Source organism: Electrophorus electricus, chromosome 3 (genome assembly GCF_013358815.1).
Source record: "Electrophorus electricus isolate fEleEle1 chromosome 3, fEleEle1.pri, whole genome shotgun sequence".
Taxonomy (NCBI): Eukaryota; Metazoa; Chordata; class Actinopteri; order Gymnotiformes; family Gymnotidae; genus Electrophorus; species Electrophorus electricus.
In genome coordinates, this window is record NC_049537.1 from 11,296,248 (window position 1) to 11,317,398 (window position 21,151).

Sequence of the window (21,151 nt, forward strand, 5' to 3'; positions counted from 1 at the left end):
ACTACTAGAAGAACTCGTTCAAATATGCAATCTGATTCAAATGCTGTAATTTAGGGTTTGGTTACTCCCTATAATTTATACCCACCCTGCTGAGATAATTAGGTCAGAAATTCACAGTCAAGATTGACAACTTGGAATTTGACACTATGCCTATTATGTGAAAGTTTTTCAAACTTCTCCTGGCATTTAAATATCATTATATTTGATAACAAGGAAAAGTAGGAGAGAGCTTTTCTATAGTATTTCTACATTCTACTTTGATTCAAGGCTGTATATTACACCAGTGACTAGGGACATACAATTTATAACTAATATAGTAACTGACTTTGTTGATGATTTTGGACACTTTCGTTTAACAAGCCTGTAGGGTTGATACATGTTAGTACCTAGTGAAGGTGATCAACAGGCATTCCTACCAGACCAATATGGACTTAGGCTAATAATAGGTAAGACAATACAGCCTGACTTTCTTACTGTAGTCTCTTACTAGACAGACTGACCTTTGTACTGTTGTCTATGATTAGACAATCTGACCTTCTTATTGTCATCTCTTTCTAGATTTGCAGACTCTCCTACTGTAATCTCTTAATAGACAGACTAGCCCCACTGCAACCTTCTCAAACACAGCTTCTACAGTCAAAATACTCAGGCAGTCATACAGTATAGCTTGTTCCCTTTTCTGCTATGTACAGTCACTACAGAAATATTATTTATTTTGAGTAGCAATACCTTTATATGGCCTTATATGATTTCATAACAATAGCACTGTTCCCCAAAAAACACCACATGCAGCAGTGCTGTGTAGCTAGCTGCAGCTCTGTTAGCATATGGATTCCATAAACACCATGGCCATCAACTGATATTAAATGCAGAAATAAATAATTCCAGTTGTTGTACTACAGACAGTAGATGTAATATTGTCCCCAGAGAACATGGTATCTCCAGTCATTTGTGTTACTGCAGTAATAAGCATTTTTACACATTTTATAGAACTTGGGCTCATTTTAAATTATATATAGTAGACCTAATGTGAGAGCATCACTATCCCACTTTATCCTCCCCAAGTTTTTTTTTTTTTTTTCCAGTTGACTGAATTACTCCAAGACAACAGGTAGATTAGTGCAATCAAGTAAGTGATACAAAATCATGGAAAGACTTTTAAATTAAGATACTGAATTACTCTGCATACAGGCTTTTAGCCATTTTTTTCTACATTTGTCAAAGTCAAATTTATTTATATAGAAAACATCTAAAACATCTTTTCTATTCTTTCCTTTACTGTCCTCATCTTTTGATCCTTCAGACCTCAATTCATTTTATAACAATCCTCCTCTTACAGTTGGTTTCAGACAAGAAAATCAGAAGAAATCTGCAGGCTTCTGGTTCCAACCATTGCTTTTCCTGTATCTTTATTGCAATTTCTTTTAAAGTCCATGTTTTTTCCCAGAAATTCACTACCTGGAGGCCTTCCTCTCAGTTTTCAATCTAGACAAACCAAATAAGGTGAATATCTTAAGACTATGTAGACAAAGATAACCGATATAATCTAACTCATCTTTGTGTTCATATACCTTGTCTGACTTTTTGAAGGGGTCATCCATTTTTTTTTCAGCATTTTAATAATGTTTGAGAACAGATTTGTTCTCCAGCTTCTATAAAGACATTGTAAATGGATCGCAGGTCTTTGGGTCTTCATGAATCCAGTGTGGCAGGATGGCACATATTTCCTGTATGGCTTTATGGGAGGCCACACACCATGCCTGATATTTCCAGTTTGTCGTGTGGTACAGCGCTGTGTGGCTGGGACAGGCCTGGTCCTGCTCTTGAGGTGCCCCCTGAGCAGTGTGGGAAACGTCATGCTCAAGACAGGTACAAAGATGTGAGTTTAATAACTCAGGACAGGGTGACAGGGATGACATATGCAACACCATGTGTGTGCTTGTTTTTGTTTGTGCCTTTGCATTAGTGTGTGTGTGTGTGTGTGTGTGTGTGTGTGTGTGTGTGTGTGTGTGTGTGTGTGTGTGTGTGTCTATGTGTGTGTGTGTTGGGGGGTGCATGTGTAGGTGGGCAGTTAGGTGTGGTAGGGGTGTGTGAAATATTGGTGTCCTGGAAAACAGTAACATGTGAAAGGTTGTTAAAGGTGATTAAAAAGGATGATACCATGATAATGAAGATGACTAAAGCATTTAACGGAATCTAACACTTTACTGAAAGAAACATCTAATCATAATAATTGCTTAATGGAATTGCTTCAATCTGTTTAATCTGTGTGATGCAATGTCATTTAATGCAGAGCAATTTGCAAAAAAGAATGAACATTACTCTGAATTCTAAACTGCTTTGCAGTATGAAACCATATAAGAAAAAATGAAAAAGCAAAGAAAATAAAAGCTAAACAAAGCATCCTGTCCACATCTGCGTGGCCTGTCACTTATTTCCAGTCACATGCCTTGTCCCACGTATATACTGGACCGCATTCTTATTCCTCCAAATTAAACTTTTAAAAGCCTGATATGTAATAAACAGAACAAAACTAGGTAAATGACAATGCTTTGACCTTTAGTTTTCAATAAATAATTTAGTATATAAAGTATATAAAGTAAAGTATATAAAGTACATAAGAATACAAATATACTAAAATTAATCACTACACAAAAGTTATAAAAGCTTTTCACATCATGCTTTTATGCATTGATTTACTTATTTCTTAAAAACAATTTATTGATTGACTTATTTCTTAAAAACTTGAAAACTCATTGCTGAACCAGAAGACTGAAGAGCAAATGTCAGTCTAGTGCATTTATATACAGGACAATTAAAAATTAGAGGATGCACATTAAACAGAGTATGTTTCAAAAACAAATTTGAATAAAAAAGAGAGAATGTTGGCATGTGAGTGCTCCTGGTTGAAAGAGCATTACAGCAGCTCAGTGTATGTTTAAACGTTTCGGCTCCACGTAATGAAGGGGAAGACATGAGGCTTGATATATTTCTATGATGGCAACATGAAATGAATGTGGAGATAGTGTCAAATTCACATGGTAGAGCTTATAGAATCAATTTTAAACCTCAGATGTGACACAAACAAACACAAAAAGATCAAAGGGCCATTTACAGTCATTTGATCAAAGCTACCCTTTAATTAAGCCATGTAAAAACCCTTATAAAGCCAGACTCAGCTGTCCAATGAAGACCAGAACAGTCCCTGGTCATGTGCTTTCAGAAGTGCATTCATGTGCAGAGATGGGGGAACCTAGTGTATGAAGCAACATGCTGAGGTGGGGAACCCATCCCAGTTCTGGGACCTCTGTTGCCTCTAGACTTATATCCCAACCCAGTAACACACTTGAACAAGCAGATCAGGCTCTTCATGAGAGTTAGGTCATAGACCGTTAGGGCCGGGAGCAGCGCTGCCAGGCTGCAGGTACTGGGGATCAGCTCTTATCAGGAAATAGTAAGGTCCCAAAAGTGGCAGACATAAGTAGTGCATGATTTGTGGTGATGTTCAGTGCTGTCATAACACTTATGAATAACAGACAGTGCATAAATAAATCATCAGTACGTGTATACTGTTCCCCCCTTAGTCACATCAGAAAATCTTTTTCTCAATGATAATAAATCATTAGAGGGAGGAAAAATCTTAATTAATCAGGTGGGTTAATGGAAAAATTATCTAATTAAGGCAAAGGCAGCGTAGTTTCAGTTACCACAGAGCAAAGTCATTTGGCACATTCCTACATCTTTTCAAAGTCATTGCTTGTGTTTCAACACAACAGCTGCTGAAGTTGTGGCTCCTGTGTCTACATGACTATATGTTGTTTCTCAACTGGGAATGCATTTCTTTTCGTTTCTTGATATGATGAAAAGGCATATCCATGTAGCTTACTATCATAAAGATAAAAACAATTATAATTGTTCTTTGCATTCTTTTTCTTTCTTTTTCTATAGACTTTGTCATGATTACATGATACATTCTATAGAGCTAATGAGAAGGAGTGTAAGATACCACAACATTACAGCACAATAGCTATTACACTGAGGCAAATTAATGTGGAATGTCACTCTCTGTTCATTGCTCATTCCTTCATCAATGTTACCTAACAACTAAAGCAATCAAAACATAAGTAGAAGAAGAAGAGGAGGAAATGGAGAAGAACATGATGAAGAATAGAGCTACTGATAGAGCAGGTCTGGATTGCTATACTGGAATTTGGCTCTGACTAGCCCATGGGCAAAAAATAAATAAAGAATGGTTCCAGAAACAAAAGACAATATCTTCCTAGACCAACTAATCTCAACCAAATACAGCAAAGCTACACTTTGATGCCTATGTGTATTCCCGAGGGAATGAAAGCGGTGTGGAATGCACTTTGAATGCATCTTTTATCAATGCTGTTTGTTTTTGTAGGCCTCTTCAGAGCTCGTCTGCATTGTTGCAGGTTTACTTGGTTGGATACATAGCTGAGGTTATAGATACTTGGCCAGGATATTTTGTTCAAGCAAGGCCTGGCCCTTCCTCTTCCTTCACTTTTGAATGGGCACAAGAATGTTTTTGTCTTTTTTGGCATGTGCTTGAATGCAAGTTTTCATCTTTGGGAGTGAGCCTTCGTCACTGAAAACAAGTTTTCATCTTTGGCCATGATCTTTCACTTTTGAATCTCCTGCTCAAAAGTTTACTCTGGACAGGGGTGTCTGCCATATGCTGTAAATGTAAATGTTTTGAATGTGTGCTTTCACTTTTGAACATGAGCCGAACATGCCTTTGTACTTGGGCATGAGCCTTCTCTTTTATGTACAAGTCTTTGTCTTTAGATTCAAGCCTTAGTCTTTAGACTCAAGCCTTAGTCTTTGGGTTTAAGGGTTGGTGCCAGGGCGAGGCCCCCTCCGGCCACCAGAGGGAGGCCTTGAGTCAGGCACACCACTGATCAGGCTTAACACACAACAGCTGGGCTAGACCTTATATAAGCCCAGTAACCCAACCATTCAGTGCTGGGTCTTTGCCAAAGTTCTGAGCCAAGCTCCTAGCTGGTAACTTCAGCTATTAAGGTCTGTGCGCCACTGTGCCACACCTCACTTCTTGTCTGTGAGGGTGTTTGTGTTTTTACACCTCCCCTCTCGAGGCTTCCCTTAGCCATTCAAGTTCCTCCCCGTTTTCTGGTTTTGTTTGAGAAGCTTTAGTTTGGTTTTCTCCAGTGCATCGGGACTGCCATTTCTTCCCGTGGTGTCCTTTGTTCTCCCTTTTTCCACGCTCAGCATGGTGATTTATTTTTCCTTTTGTTTTACCAAGACCTAACTGTTCTGCACATGGGCCCACCATCATTAGAGCGTGGTTGCTCACGCTGTTGGCGTCATCACATAGCTGACCTGGGTTCGAGCCCTTACATTGGGTATAAGCCTTCGTTTTTGAGCATTGGGCCTTCATCTTTGAGATTGAGATTTCATCTTTCATCTTTGGGAGTGGGATTTCTCTGGGTGTGAGACTTCATCTTTAGGCACAAGCCTTCATCTTTGAGCATGTTCGTATTTAAGCATGATCCTTTGTCTTTGGGCATAAGCCTTCATTTTTGGTTGCGTGCCTTCGTCTTTGGGTGCATGCCTTTTGAGCATGAGAATTCACTTCTTTCAGCCACCTTCTCCCAGCTCAAACTTTCATCTTTCAATATTACATCTAACCCTCAGCCTAATCCTAACCGGTTTCTACTGTAGTGTCCTTGACTACTTCGCTAAACATCACTTGCCAAAATTTGAACCTTTTACAGAGAAAATTTACTCCAAGGCGTACTCTATCCTCCTTCACTACAAGTCAGGTCCCTCATTCCCTCAGATTATTACATAATTTTTTCATTACATTTACATTACTTCAAGAATAAAATATTTTAAGAATACCATCATTTGAAATTGTTTTTGAGAGTTCTTTGGTGTTGTCTGCCCTGTCTCTCTGCTACACCTTTCAAAGACTTATAAGGGCACATTTTTAATTAAATATTTAAATTTTCTCATATGAAATTCAGCTTGGCATTTCTTTCACCTTTCTGTTCTTTGGCAGTCTCATGTAAGAGTTTTTTCAGGCTTCCCAGAAAGTGAATGTTAGTTCCAGCTCTGGCTGATCCTTAGTAAAACCATATTATCACTCTGCATGCATGATTAGGTTGTCAAATTGTCAGACTTCTGCTAAACTCAGTATTGGCTTCTAAATCAAATCAAACCTGCCTGTGTTGGTTGATTTGGAGTGTGGATGTTTGTTCTGGAGAAGCAGTGTGATGTCTTCTTGTCACTAGCACGTGAAAGCATTTTGGGAAAGGCTAGGAGAGGTGAGGTGAGGGACCACCGTGTGAAAACTAGCTCTGTGATCTCCATCTTGAATGTGTCATGTGTCGCTTCAGGTCCATTGGTGAGCTCATAGTTTTCCTGGTGCCAACCCTTGCAACAGTGCTTGTCTTTCAAAGGCTTGCTTTAAAGGGCTGTGTGTGTGTGTGTGTGTGTGTGTGTGTGTGTGTGTGTGTGTGTGTGTGTGTGTGTGTGTGTGTGAATGTGAGAAGTAGAGGGAGAAAATCCTTACCCTCTAAACAGGCTATTTACTAAAAAGAAAGCCCCCCAAACAGCTTTTACAGAGACAAAGTCCTAATCATTCCCAACTCTAAGGTTGAGCAAAAATTGGGTTGGAGCGATATGTTCCTGCCCCTCCAAGCTGCTCTGTGGCAAGCCATGTCCTATACTCTAACAACCGGCATGCCCTGGCTTTGTGTGTTTGTTCCCATTAAAGCCAAATGTTTTCTTCCAAAGATTGTTTTCTCTCTGCGACCTACTGAATACTGACAGTCCTGATCCACATCAGCAGTTTTAGGATAATGTTACAGACGTTAATCTCTCCATTACTGAAGAAATTGTTAGTGATTCACATAAAAGTGACTCCAAACTACATCCATCACAGGGGGAGTTTATCTGGGGACAGTTGATAGAAAATGTGTGAAATGATCGTGAGCAGTGCTGTGGCTGCAGCTCTGTGCTGCCATGCACTGTAGCTGTACGTGCTTCAGAACATGCGTGTGGGTAGCTCTAGAGAGAAAATGGGTTCATCTGAGGTAAGCAGGAGACAGGAACTAGGCTGCATGCATTTACCAAATGTTACTAAGAGGAAGCAGTGGTTTTCAACAGAAGTAGCAGTTTGTCAGAATCACAACACTCTCCTTGGCATATTCAAACATAATTTTTTTTCCACTGGGCTGATTTTCAAATTTGGAGTTAAGTTATTTAGGCACACACATTTCTTGGAGCATGGCAGTTGGTATTTGTGGACATGCGTGTATCCCAGGCTGAGCTCCTCCAACATGACCACTTGAAGAAGCAGGACTGGGAGTTGTATGGGACAGGATCTGCATGCTGGCACGTACCTATTCATAAGTCAGCGCGTGAGTGTTAGCTGCCTTCTGGTTAACTGGTAGAAGAAGTGCCTATTTGTGAATCATCTTGAGAAAGAATGAGTGTGTCTGTGAGGAAATGAGCAAGAGAGAGAGATGGAGGTGGCCCTCTGCACGTATCTAATGGATTACTGAAAGAGCATGACGAGGAGGGTAGGAGGGAAGGAAGAGGGGGGACTGTAGTGATTGGTTCAGGCCGTCAGGCAAAGGCTAAGCTTGGGGGAAAGGGAGACAGACAGACAGAGAGATGTGAGGAGTGGCACGCACTCATTGCTTCCATTGGCCGAGGGTCATGTGTTCCTAAAGCCACACGTGTTTTACTTCCTAAGGTTCATGTTATTTTAGTGTTAAAACACTAAGGCAGTGCGTGATCAACAGGTGTTTTAAACACTACCTTTAATTTGTGTTCTTTTTATTGTGGTAATACTTTGTCACTGTTTAGTTTCTAGGTTAGCCTGTGAATTTTGGGAGATGACTTTTGATTTGAGCAGTAAAAACAGCATTTATATTTCAAAGCCAACCCAGTCACATGCAAGCCCATGTTCACAAGCACACACTCACACGAGTAGACACACACTCCATTTTTAGTGAATCACCAACGTCCTTCTACAGTAAAAGTGATGCAATTGCACATGATGATTCATTACTTTCTGTGAGGGAGTGTACAGTTACACTCCCAGTTACTTAGCTAATATAGGTCACCATCATTGCCATAGAGAGGAAACAGATAAGAAATACACCAACATTTTTGTAAAACATGGCACAGTGTCCTTCTGGCTATGGAGTAATACAGCTCACAACGGCCCATACACGCCTCCTGCACAGTTCCTTAGACACAACAGAACTCAACGGAATATAAACAGCTCTTTCTAATTGCAGTGGATGGCAAAGGCTAAAGATGCCAAGACATACTGCAATCAGCCTTTATTCTTCTGTGCTGCTCCAGGCAAAAGCTCAGGCACATTTAGCTGGAGACGTTGGAGGATAACCTGTGGATACAAACTGACTTGACAGTGTGCGCCTTCAGCGTGGGTGTTGAGCAGGAGCTTTGGGCTTAGTGCTCACGCTTTGCTCTCGCTCTGCACTGAAGCTCCAGCCATTTGCAATCAAAGCGCAGGGCCATAATGCCGGCTGGCAGGCTGTTTTCCTACTAAGCTGAATGGATGGAATAAGCAGGGAGGATGTAGTGGCGTAGCTAGACATAATGAGAGGCAGGGAGCAGGGTGGGGGGAGTGCCTACGTGGGTAGGGGCTGGTGGCAACAGGCACCCATTGGTGCTGAGGCTCATGCTCTCATGAGCCATTGCATGACTATATTCATTAGGATGCGTGGTGCAAAAATTGTTCCCATTTGGGTGATTTAATGTTTAGAATAAATAAGATGTCATGAAGTGGACATTTGCATCTCTGTGTGTTAGTGTTAACAGGCTTGGCTGCATGCCATTTTGGGTTGGCTTGGTCTCATATATCTCCCTCTGTGTGCATTCTGGTATATAAAAGCACACTGTTAGCTTTTCAACTTGCCCAGTAAAAACACAAGCTGGAATCAGGGCTACAATTTTAAGAGGGAGGCCATGGCATTTACTGTTTATGTCAAAGATACGTTACAGCTTTCTGTATCTAAGCCACTACACAATACATGTGTCTAATACTTCTTTGTGGTTCATCATTAATAGTGATCCAGGGAAACCTCCATGATCGTATCTCCCATGGCTTTAGTACTAAAAGGCAACATAAGTCAGAAATTAAAGACACTGCAAAGACATTTGTTTTCAGAGTGAGTAAGAAAACCAGTACGTGACATTCTATAAAAAAACATCTGTGGTGCCTAGACCAAGGGAGCATGGGAAAGTATAACAGAGTCTTAAACCATTACAATAAAACCCTACTCTCACAAAACACAATTCACTTTATACTTAGCAGAAACTCTCATCCAAGACATTTAATTGGGATGATTGGTTTTCTTGACATTTTACATTATACTTTAGTTCAATCTGATGGTAATAGTATTTTTTTTTCTGCCTTTCTCTGCTCCTTATACATTCAGGTCATGTCCTCCACAATCTCTATGATCCCATATGGAGTCTTAGCAACATTTTGGACTGTTAAAGAGATCTGCTCCTTCATGGGCCAAAGTGTTGCTAAGACTCCACATGTAAGCCTGAAATATCTCTTTTGTGCACCACTAAAGACCAGGTCTGACAGGCATCTCCATACCAGTTCAACAATGAAAGTGATGAAGAAATTGTTGTATATAGAAACCACACAGATCTGATCTTAGCTGCCTCTTACCAGTCAAACAACATCTTCACTCAGAAGAATCTTAGAGTAGTGCTATAAGGGTGTCACAGGAGCATGGGCAAAAGTAATGACACAAAAGCAACTTTTATTTAAATAGTTGGATTCTGTATATTTGAATGTTAGATGCATTTTTTATGTGCAGTTCAGCAGCTAGTATTATTGTGAGAAGTGAGTAATAACACTTTTACTCATATATGGTACTTATATACCCATATATGGTGGTCCATATAAGGAAGTGAGTACTCAATATTTGCAAGTTAGCATGTGCCCTTAATAGTTACATGGTGAGTCATTGAATGGTGAGATCAGCTAAATCATATTTGGTTGAGAAAATCCCTTATCTGTAAAATTAAGGAATTGTCAAGCTTTCATAACAGATTTAAAAACAGGCAAAATCCTATGGCCATTGTTTGGTCAGGAAACAGGCTGCTGCCTGTTTAATAATCAGGTGGATTATTCAGGTCTTTGCATGGCAGATAACATCACTTACGTTACTGGACATTATACTTACTGTGACAAACTCAAAGAAAATATGTCTTGTGTTTAGACTCAGAAATAAAGCATGAAAGGAGCCCAAAGAAAAGAAGCACTAGTAAAAGAATTACAGGGTTTGATGTTTAGGACTGAACTCATAGCATCATCATATATGAGTAATGTTTATAGTGAATGATTGATTTGTTGGATTTGAATCCTCTGCTTGTCTCCCCTTCTGTCTCAAGATGAGACACACATGTGACAGCCAGCTGTCTCAGACCTGATGGAGCATGAAGCATAGATGGATCCAAGCACTCCATACCTGAGAATTTACAGTCCATGTGTTTTTTAAGTCTGGGGTGGGTTAATGTGTCCCTACCAATGTTGAGACAAACCTTACACCCTTGTGTAGATTGTTTCCTAGGCAGTTTTGCATTTTTATCTTTTAAATATTTGGAAAATTATTTAATTAATTTCCCTCAAAAGAACCTTCTATATTTTAGTATTGCAGTGTCTCTAAATGTGTTAAATAATCAAATTTGACTGATCTTTTATCATTGGGCACATGTTCTCACATAGTTATCCAGCTCCCAGCTCACTTAACATGCAGGAATGATAAAAGGAGATGCCACAATTAAGCCAATTATTATGTCAAGTGTCAAGTTTTAATGATAGTTATTGATCTTGTTATGGCAAGTTATCACAGCATACCAACCTAATTTTCAGTAAACATTGTGGGATACAAAAACTATTGTGAACCTCTCTTTCTGGCTAATGCAAAGGTTTATATTCTTTGTTTGTTTGCTTGGCACAATATGCATGTAGCTTGCTTTAATGCATAACCAATCTATGAAAAAAGGAACACTATACCCCCAACATCTAAGTCTTGGTCTGGACTTGGTCTTGGAGGTCTGGAACACAGCTCTATAGAGCAGCATTAAGAGTTGCACCACAGTCCTTATCTGTTGCATTTACACCAATGTACTTGCATTGTGTATGTGTCCTTTAATCTCTTAGCCACTCACACTACTAATTCTGCAATAATGTGACAGAAACGGGCAAAAATACACAAAGAAATGTCTTGATAGCAGTTACAAATACACAAAAGAAATGTATTAAAATAAATAGTAAAATGCTGATGTCAGAAAATGTGTAAGATACATGTTAAGTTACATGTAATTTGTAATTCACAACAAAAAATAACTGAAAAACTTTTAACTATACTGCTTACTATAGACTAACAGCCTAGTAAGTCTGACATTTGTATATAAAATGAACTGAATTTAGAGAGGGGGGGGGGGGTGGGGGAGAGGTTAAAAAAAATCAAATAGTAGAATCATATAATTTTAACTTATAGTTTATAGTTTGAATAGTTTTAGATTATATTAAATATAAATAAAATACAAAAATACTAATACAAATACAATGGTGATACAAATGACATCTAATATACAAATGATATGTTTTTCTCTCTCCAGTTAATAAAAATGTCAAAATACTCAAAACATAATTAAAAGCATATTACAAAAAGAATGTAATTAAAGTACTGCCCATCTTTGGCCTGTAAATGTAAAACCACTATACGTACAGTATATATACCAGTTAGATGTGTTAATTAGCATTTTTATATAACACTTTTTTTTAACAAAATATGACAGGCCTTTGCCCTGAAATCTCCTAAACCTGCTGCTATAATGTAGCCAGCCCTCATTTACAGACATTTTGCAAATCCCACTTTGATAACATCTGCAGGGTTTAAAATACTGATTAGACTGCTTAAATATGGATTGGGATCATGCCCATTGTTGTCTAAGGAGGTAATTCAAATTAACAACAAATTCTGAAAGGCCGTTAGACAGGCATGAATTCAATGGATATGTTCTATACCTGTTACAATATGATGCAAAGTTTCTTTTATTTGGCCATTGCATATTATTACCAGGCAACCTGGCCCTTAGTGGGTATGCCAACAATATGTGTCGATTTTCTAACCGAATTGATTTTCTCAAATCAATTGATTCTCTATTCTGAGCTAAAAACAATAATAACACTTAGATATTAGGCTGTCTTATGTGATAGCAAGGGAAATATATTAATGCTGTCAAACAAAAAAGGTTTGCTTGAGTACTATAAAATTTACAAAACTTACAAAATTAAATTACATTAAAATTTTTATGTTTGTAGCCCACTGAGTGCTTATTCATACTCATTTAGAGTACAAGATTTTAATACTCTTTCCATTACTGGCAAAGTATCCTTGAGTACCTCAGATACTTTAAATGCCCAAACATTGAATGATCAAACTCTCTGCCAGCGGGCTGCAAAATGAATGCTATATCTAATGTAGGCACTTAAAGTATCTTAAATGCAGTCAAAATAATCTGGTTATATAACCTAGCACCCAGCTCTTACATAATTCCAGTAAATCCTAGATTTTTAATACTCCATTCTGTGGTAACAAGAAGTGTAAACAAGCCAAGCAGGCTTATGGGTTTAAACTTGACCTTTGACCCCTCTGCAGTTAAGATGCACCACACTGTTTATTCCACTCAGATTATGCTTTCTGTATCAACTCCTTGTGTTCTACGATTTATATGGGCCCCTGGTGTTGTAGCCATGAAAGTGAATGCAATTTTCACGGTCTGATGCAGCTCACATGCCAGAGAAACCTACAGATGTGCAGCAGAGCTGGCAATGAGGAGGCAGTCACCCAAGACATGCTTACACAAGGCCATTGAGTCCTCCAGGGATAGGCAGAGATCAACAGGACCAACACTACAGCAGAGACTGGTTTTCATTTGGAGCGGAGTTTGCAGAAACATGAAATCATGTTAGGCCAGGGCAAAGAGATAACTTTGCTAATTCAGCTGGTTCAGGTTCCATTTAGTTGCTCAGCAGTCATCATTCCCGTTACTCTCATAAAGCTATGAATGACAATTTTAGAATGGCTTTCAATTTCACAATAAGTAGGATGATGGCAAGGGGACTGGTTCAATTATAATGTAGTTCCTGCTGGTGCTTCTCCTTTTGCTCTCTGTTGTAATAGTTCTCTCTAGTGTAGCCTTATTTTAGGAGTATGCTATACAACAGGCACTCTTCAGTTTGTGTGCCAGCTTACATATATCAAACCAAGAAGTCATACTATTATACAAGGCTCCTTTGGGAGAAAAACTGCAGCATAACCAAGCCTTTAAGGCTAATTCTATAACATGTAAACATGCGTTCACATCATTAGAGGCCTCAGGTCTCAGGTGTGTCTCTTATTCCCCATGAGAAAAGAAAGCTTTTGTGCTACACTAATACTATAAGGTTTATCTGACACTTGATGCTTATTGGGGTTTTCTTTGCACTCTTTTAGGGGGTGAGGTGGGGTTTTGACTGTGTGTGCATGACTCACTGGCTTTCCCTCACTCAGCTGACATTGTCTTCAATTATGCCTTTATTAGCTTCCATCACTGTTCTGATAGTATATGTTGTATTCTGAAATATTTTAAGTACTGCCATGCAGGCTGCAAGAAAGCATATTTCTGTCATTCTTATTAAAGTACAAATTCTATTAACTGGTAAGGAGTTATAGTTTGTAATATCTGCTGAGGTTTTTGGTAAATCCAGGGGTGTAGGACATGAAGCAGTGTTCGCAAGGCACCGTAGGCACTCCTAAGGAGTATTTCACCCTCCCCTTTCCCACGAGTCAGCACTTTACCTATATGGGGTTGGGCTGAGGTGGAAAGAAGGGCACTGGGTGGTGTCTCGACACACAGTTGGTGCAAGCCTTAGATCAGCAGCCAACTAGGCAGCCAGTGCAGCGTTGTCAGAGGAGTTTAAGCAATGACCAAGCTCAGCATAGCAGTCCTGAGGGGCTGATGGGGGAGTGGAGCCTGTTGAACCAATTACTGTTCAACAGACCCTACAAGGCTGCTAGCTGGCTGGATGTCACTGGGGACAGCTACAAAGATGAATTCACTGTATGGCCTTGGTCACCCATAAAGCATGTGTCTGAACAACAGTGCCAAATGGGCTAAGCTTGTGTAGCTAGACTCAGGCAGTTCATCTCAATTTGGTGAAAAAGGTGTGAAAGGCGGCCTTTATAAGCAAACCAGTTGGGGTCCTGAACTGAGGTCCATTCTGCTTCATAGCAATCAATTTAGTAAGTGAACCACCAAACGCTCAATTCTAAATAACTCTTTTGTGAACAGCAAAAACGTATCTACCTGCAGGGAATTTTTAAACTGCATAATAATGTGTTATCCACATAGATTGACAGCTATTGTCCACAATACTGGAAATGAAGCTCAGCTTGTCATAACCTAACAGTTTCACTGCCAGAAATAATTCATTCTGTGGAATGTAAAAAGAAGGAAATGCAGAACTATATTTGGAGCCCAGTTTACCTAAGAAGCAATTAAAGTAATCAACAACAACTGCAGTGTTATTCAGTGGTAGTACCTTGCATAGCAGGTTCTGAAAAAGTGTACTGGCAAAAGTTTCAGATGGGCCCAAAGGTGAGATGATGAGAAACTTTTTTTCATTTAAGGTTAGCTATTGGACTCTGTCTGAATTACTAACTTTTCGACTTTTACAGTCAAAAACACAGTTGCAGTACAATACTGGGAATGCTAGAGTGGATACTTTTCTACTTTTATTTTTGACAAATGGAAGCTGCAGGTAAAGATGGTTCTGACAGTACACGAAAAAGGCAATGGCATTGAAGTAGAGGATGTCATCGACAGCTTATGTCATATAGAGCTTTGTATTGCTAGAAAGATGACCAATATATGAAAGGCATGTCAGTGAGCATAAATTACATGTAGTCACTCCTGGTATATCATTTTTGCAGTGTTTCATTAACTAGAGATTAGTTATTTTCGAGTTTCTTTGCACTCACATGGTGCTTGAGCTTAAGGGCCAATAAATCTAACCTCTATAAACCATGGGGATGCAGATGAAAGTGAAGAATTTAAAAAATTAGATAGAACTGAAATAAAATAAATAATTAAAATGAAATAAAAGTTGGTTGATTTAATCCATTAACCATTAAATACAGTGTTTAACAGAAACATTGATGCTGACTGTAACAATTTCCCTTAGGACAAGGCAAGAGGCAGAATGCATGTGCAGGGAGGTGGTTCATTAAATGAGGGAAACAATCATGGAAGGCAAAATCAACTGAGGCAAAGGGGAAAATGCAGAGGTAAGGTAACACATGAACGAGGCAAATGACAAGCCAAGGGTGATGACAATAATAATAAAAGCATAATACTGACACAACAGACAGACCAGACTTACCAAAATAACCAACAACCTAGAAGACAAAACACAAGGTACAAATAACCAGGACAATTAGGCAGTAAACCGACTCAGGTGAACATAGGAACAGGGAGAAACAAAACACGGACCGGAACGAAGGAGCAGACTAGGTGCGGCAAAAACAAAACCAAGGAACAGAGCAGGGATGCAAAGGAAAACAGACACGACCGGGAAACCACGGAAATAGGGACGCTAGGAGGGCAGCCATTCCTGACAGAACCCCCTACCAAAGCGCGCAACACCGGGTGTGCAAAAAACGAAACACAGGACTTGGACGAAGCACTGACGGAAACAGAATGGGCAAGACAAGGAGCTGGCACAGGAACCAGACTAGACACAGGAACAGACATGAGTTCAGGTTAGACAGAGAGCAGGAACCAAAGGGCTATAAGAGGCAGAGACAGAGCCAAAAGGAGGAGCTAGGGACGACAAGACCGGACTGGAAGCAGATGGGGAAACACATGGAGTAAGCAACGAAGAGACAGGTCCAGGGACAGGATTACTGCCAGGCTTAGTGGCAGGGCCCAGGGCACATAGGGGATCCAACACCAAACCCTGGGCTGGCACAGGAGTCAGGGCAGACCTAGGGACGGGAGTAGGATGGGGAAAAGCAGGTGGACTAGTAATGCGGTCGAAACGGAACTGATACGCAAGTAGGTGAAATAAGTTATCGACTACAGCAGGTTAAATAAGAGGAGTGAAATGAGGGACAGATGCAGGTGATTACTAATAAATGGGTGATTGTCAATTGTGGAGTGATTGTGAAGTCACAGTTGAAGGAACTTGCCAAGTCGCCTGAAGATGGTACCAAGATCTTAGGCTCACTGTCACATTGAATGTGTCTAGAAATTCCCTCCATACCCGGGATGAACTGCACCCCTCTGTCATAGACAATATCTTTCGGCAGGCAGAATTGGCAGAACAAATGCTGCCACAGGAGCATGTCTGTCTCTAGGGCTGTCTGGAGAGCTGGGAGTGGGCTAAAATGCATGATCTTGGAAAAGAGGTCGACCAAGCAGAGAACAGTGGTATTACCTTGTGAAAACGTGAGATAGGTTACAAATCAGGGCCTCTCCAGACTGGGCAGCAGGAGCAGATTGCCAGTGGGCAGAGAGCATGGGATTTTGCTTTTGGCACATATCACACACATGTTTGGCCACATCCCACTGCATATATAGTAGCGGGCTGTGAGCAGTTGTCTGGTGCATGTCAAGCTGGGCTGTCCAGTCCCCAGGAAGGTGAGGGCGCTCATGATGAGGGGAGTAGCACTGGAGAGGGACATATAGCCAGTGGCTAGGATATTGAAGACTGGGCTATGGCCCAATCAAGGTCCCAGTTCATGACCATGTAGCCTGCCTGTAGCCTGTCTGTAGATACTGCAGGTTTTTGTAACAGTAATGACTACAATGAGGTGCAGAGCACCATCCAGCCAGTTCTCTAAGGCCAATTTGACTGCTAAGAGCTCTCTCTCATCTATACTATAGTTCCTCTATGTTGGTGAGAGTTTCTTTAAGTAGTAAGCCATCTTAAGTTGGGGCCTAGTCTCAAAGCGTTGAGAGCATACTACTCCCACTCCTATATCAGAAGCATCCACCTCCAGTGTGAATGGCTTAGAGGTCCACCATATTCCCTGCCACTATGGCCACTAGAGTCCATGAGGTCAGAGTCTACTAGGGCTGAGAGAGAGAGAGCATCCCTTGCACATAACCATAGACAACAGAGAAAATGACAAGACAGCAGAAGGATTACTGCACATCCTATGACTGGGGGTATTGTTCTCTACAGCAGTAGGACAAAGCAGGCAGTTAGGGAGCTCATGGTTGCCACTTCCATAGTAGAGGCACAGGTGCAGCTGGGAGCTTAGCCTCCTCGCCTTGGGTGACAGGCGAGTGCTTGCCAGCTCCATGGGTTCAGCCTGAGGCAAGGTCTCGTGTGATGTTGGGGCAGATGTGTGTGGAGGTGAATTGCACTGAAGGGAGAGGTGTTTCTTTTCCAGGAGGTGGTCAAAAAGGGTGCCGTGTTCAATGATCTCATTCAGAGTATTCTTCTCCTCCATGCAGATGAGTTATGCCTAGAAGGCTCTCCTCAGGTTCTGCACAAACAGGTACACAGATGCCTCTTTTTTCTACTGGGTGGCGGATGCCATACTGCAGAACTCTAAGGCATACTCAGCTACTGAGCGGTACCATTGCTTGAGAAGCAGCAGGGCTCTTCCACAGGGACTAACCTGCCTTGGATGGTGAGAGCCAGGTTTCATCTGTCTAACGAAGGCAGGGTAGTCATGCCTTAGTGTTGAGTGGTGGTCACCAGCACATGCCCCAGGTCTCTCCCTGTGAGCTGGCTGATGATAAATGGCATGACTTGTCTTAATTCGACATAAAGGGCTGATAGGTGAAATATAGTCCACACTGTACTAAAAAAATCTGACCACCCTCTGAATCCCCACTGTATATCTTGATAGTGGCAATGTTGTAAGTCAGGGATTCTCTTGCAGAGGAGTTTGCTAGGAGATCCTCCATCCAGCTAATCATGCTGATATGGAGCTGGTGAATTTCCAGTTCTTGGTCAGTTGGCATTTGATGCTGTCATCCAAGTACTCTGCCTTGGAGGCTAACAACCTCCACCAAGGATGCCTCAATTGCTGTGCTGTCTTCTCCAGGCTTTGCATTTTGTGACATGTTGCAGACACAGAGCAAAACACAACTGAAAGCAACAGAGAACTGTTTTTAATGAAAAGTCCAAAAAAAGAAAAATACTGTAAACAGCAGAGTGGCAGACTCAACAGATGTCTGTAGAGGCTTGAATGCAAAGCACTGGAAATGGGCACCTGTGGGACTTAAATAGGAGTAATAAAATGGAGGACAGGTGCAGATGATTACTACTAAATGGAGTATGTGAATGCAAGAGTGGTTGTAAAATGTGATTTTTGGTTCTTTGGCTGAATCACGACTATGGCGTAACATTTAGAAATTTGTTTATAAATTTAAAACAAAAAAGGCCTAACTCAAATAAATAGATGAAATGGGTGTTAGTTACATTTATTATGCAAACGAGGCAAACGAGTTTCAATGTATTTGCTATTTAGTTGAGGGCTATCATAGGCCTAAGGCTAAGCGCATCTGTGATGGGAGGCCAGTCTGTCAGCAGGAAGAAGATGTCCACTCCACTTCCCAATCCTTGGAGTATTGATTATACGCACCTGTCCTCGCTAATTGTGTGTCTATTTAAACCCACAGGTACATGAAAACAGTGCTTCCCATTTGCTGACTATTCCTCAGCATCACTAGTGAACATTGCTGCGCTGCCTTCAACCAAAGGATTACTTTGTGTGTTTTGTTTATTTAGCTCTTCAGTTCTTTATTATCTATGGATAATAAAATGTGCTTCCCTGCAATCCCACCTCTTGCTTTCTCTGAGCCACTTGTGTCACAGCATCCAGATCACTATAAATCACCATGTTTATCTTTGGGAAGTTTATCTTTGAGAAGTATTATAGGTAAGGGAAAAAAAGATATATTTTAAGGTTAGATTTGAATACAGGGAGAGTTGCAGGTTGTTGGACCAGAGGGGGAAGAGAGTTCCAGAGTGGAGGAGCACATCTAGAAAAAGCACGATCACCACAGACGTGTAAACTGGAGGAAGGAACGGTAAACAGTCCGGCTTACTGTGGAACATCTGTGTGCGAGAAGGAGAAGATCAGACATGTATGAATGATCAAGGTTATTTAGGGCTTTGTAAGTGAGTGTGAGTATTTTAAATTAAATATGGATCAAAATTGAAATTAAATTTAACCTGGGAGCTATGTTCAAAGAGATACTTGCACATATCCATTTAAAAGAATTTGCTTGCAACATAACTGACCATTGCATAATGATTATAACTTATACACATAATATATTTAGATTCTCATTATTGAAAGTTCTAATGATCTTTTGTAGGGGAGATGTAATTAAAAAAAAGATTAATCTTAATACAATATCAATTATATAACAGTCTTTTCTTATCAACTTTAAATTAAACAAATAAATATACTTCCCTTTCCCATGTTCTACTCAAGAGCTAAGGGGTTTTGACCTCAGAAGCTGAATACACAAACAAATATTACAGACAGGACTATTGACGTACTTCCTATGACAAAGTGACTTTGAAGTTATTAGGTTTTCCATAAAACCAAGTGGAAGTGCTAGTGTAACTGGAGGAAGACCACTCACTAGACTCAAGGTGATTATTTCTCTACTGATGGAGTAAGACTGACAAATTTTCTATCTTCTGACATTGGAAAAGTCACTATAAGTTTGAGTCTCTTGGAACCCCAGAGGAATAAGTACCTAAATCCACAGCTGCAAGAGCTGTCTGTATGGCACAGTCTGTACATTCCACATTATTTGGCAGACACAGTATGTGTGCTCCCTGGGACCCAAACCCATGACCTTGGTATTACTGGCACCATGCTCCACCTTCAGGAGCCCTATACAAAAAAAAAAAAAACCCAAAAAACCCCAAACTTTTGTTGTCTATGAAGAGTTTTTATGAATTAAGCAAGCTTAAAGATTCCAAAGAGCATCTCAATGACAATAAACAAAGTACTGCAGCCAGAACAAATATCAAGTGGATGAATTACTTGGAATTATTACCTGTGCGATAGACACTTAAGGAGCAAACAAGCCATTCAGTACATGATTATTTATATCATCAATTCCCCATCCAAGATTTCCTCTAAATTTCAATGGTATTATTGCACTCTTTTGGAGTAGCCGTTTGTGATTTTTGTGTTGGGTTTCAATTTAAAATTGCAATTGGAGTGGTTTAAACCTCATTAACACCAATCCTTTCAATAAAAATATTCGTCAGATCTTCCATTTTGCCTATAGTAATTTTTGACGCTCTGAGCAAATTCATAAGTTGCACCAACACCACCAGTGTTTCACTGCCTTCACCAATGTAAACAGTCAATTACAAAAAAAAATTGCATTTGTAAACTATAAGACGTAAGAAGTACTTTGCAGTGTGCCTTCACCTACACTGTGTCGAATCTGACTGACGCAGGACAGAGGAGCCCTGACGTGCACTAGGGCCAGTGATGACTGCTTAGGTAATTGGGTACGTGCTGGAGTCCGTAAGCCCATGAACGTGCATTAGGCTGATTGGTTTGGGCACGTTGATGAATTAACTTAGTGGACGTTTGACTGCTTAAGGACCTGTGGTAGGAATCCAGGTACTGTCAAGGAGCTAAGGAAAAAAGGTGCACCATTACAGGCATATTACAGAAGATTTCATTTTTTGATGCTGAATTGCATTTGAGGAGGATAAAATTAAATGAACACTATCCTGCTGGTTCCCAAGTACAATGTCACATATCAGTTTATTGTCAGCGATTGTTCAAAAGGGCACGTTAGAGTAATCTACCGCTCATAACTAAATGCGCTATAATTTATATTTGTAGATCCTGCGTCATATAAAATATGTATTGGAACGCAAGGATTGTAAATGTCTTCACGCAGGGGGTGAGCTCACTGAATTTGTAATATGTAACAAAGTGATGTATGATGGGGTCTTTAATGAAAATGACATGATACGTGTTCTGTTGTGTTATTAATTTCATTTTACTTTCAATTTCATCTTACACAACATATCTCCATAGCGGGTTTTACT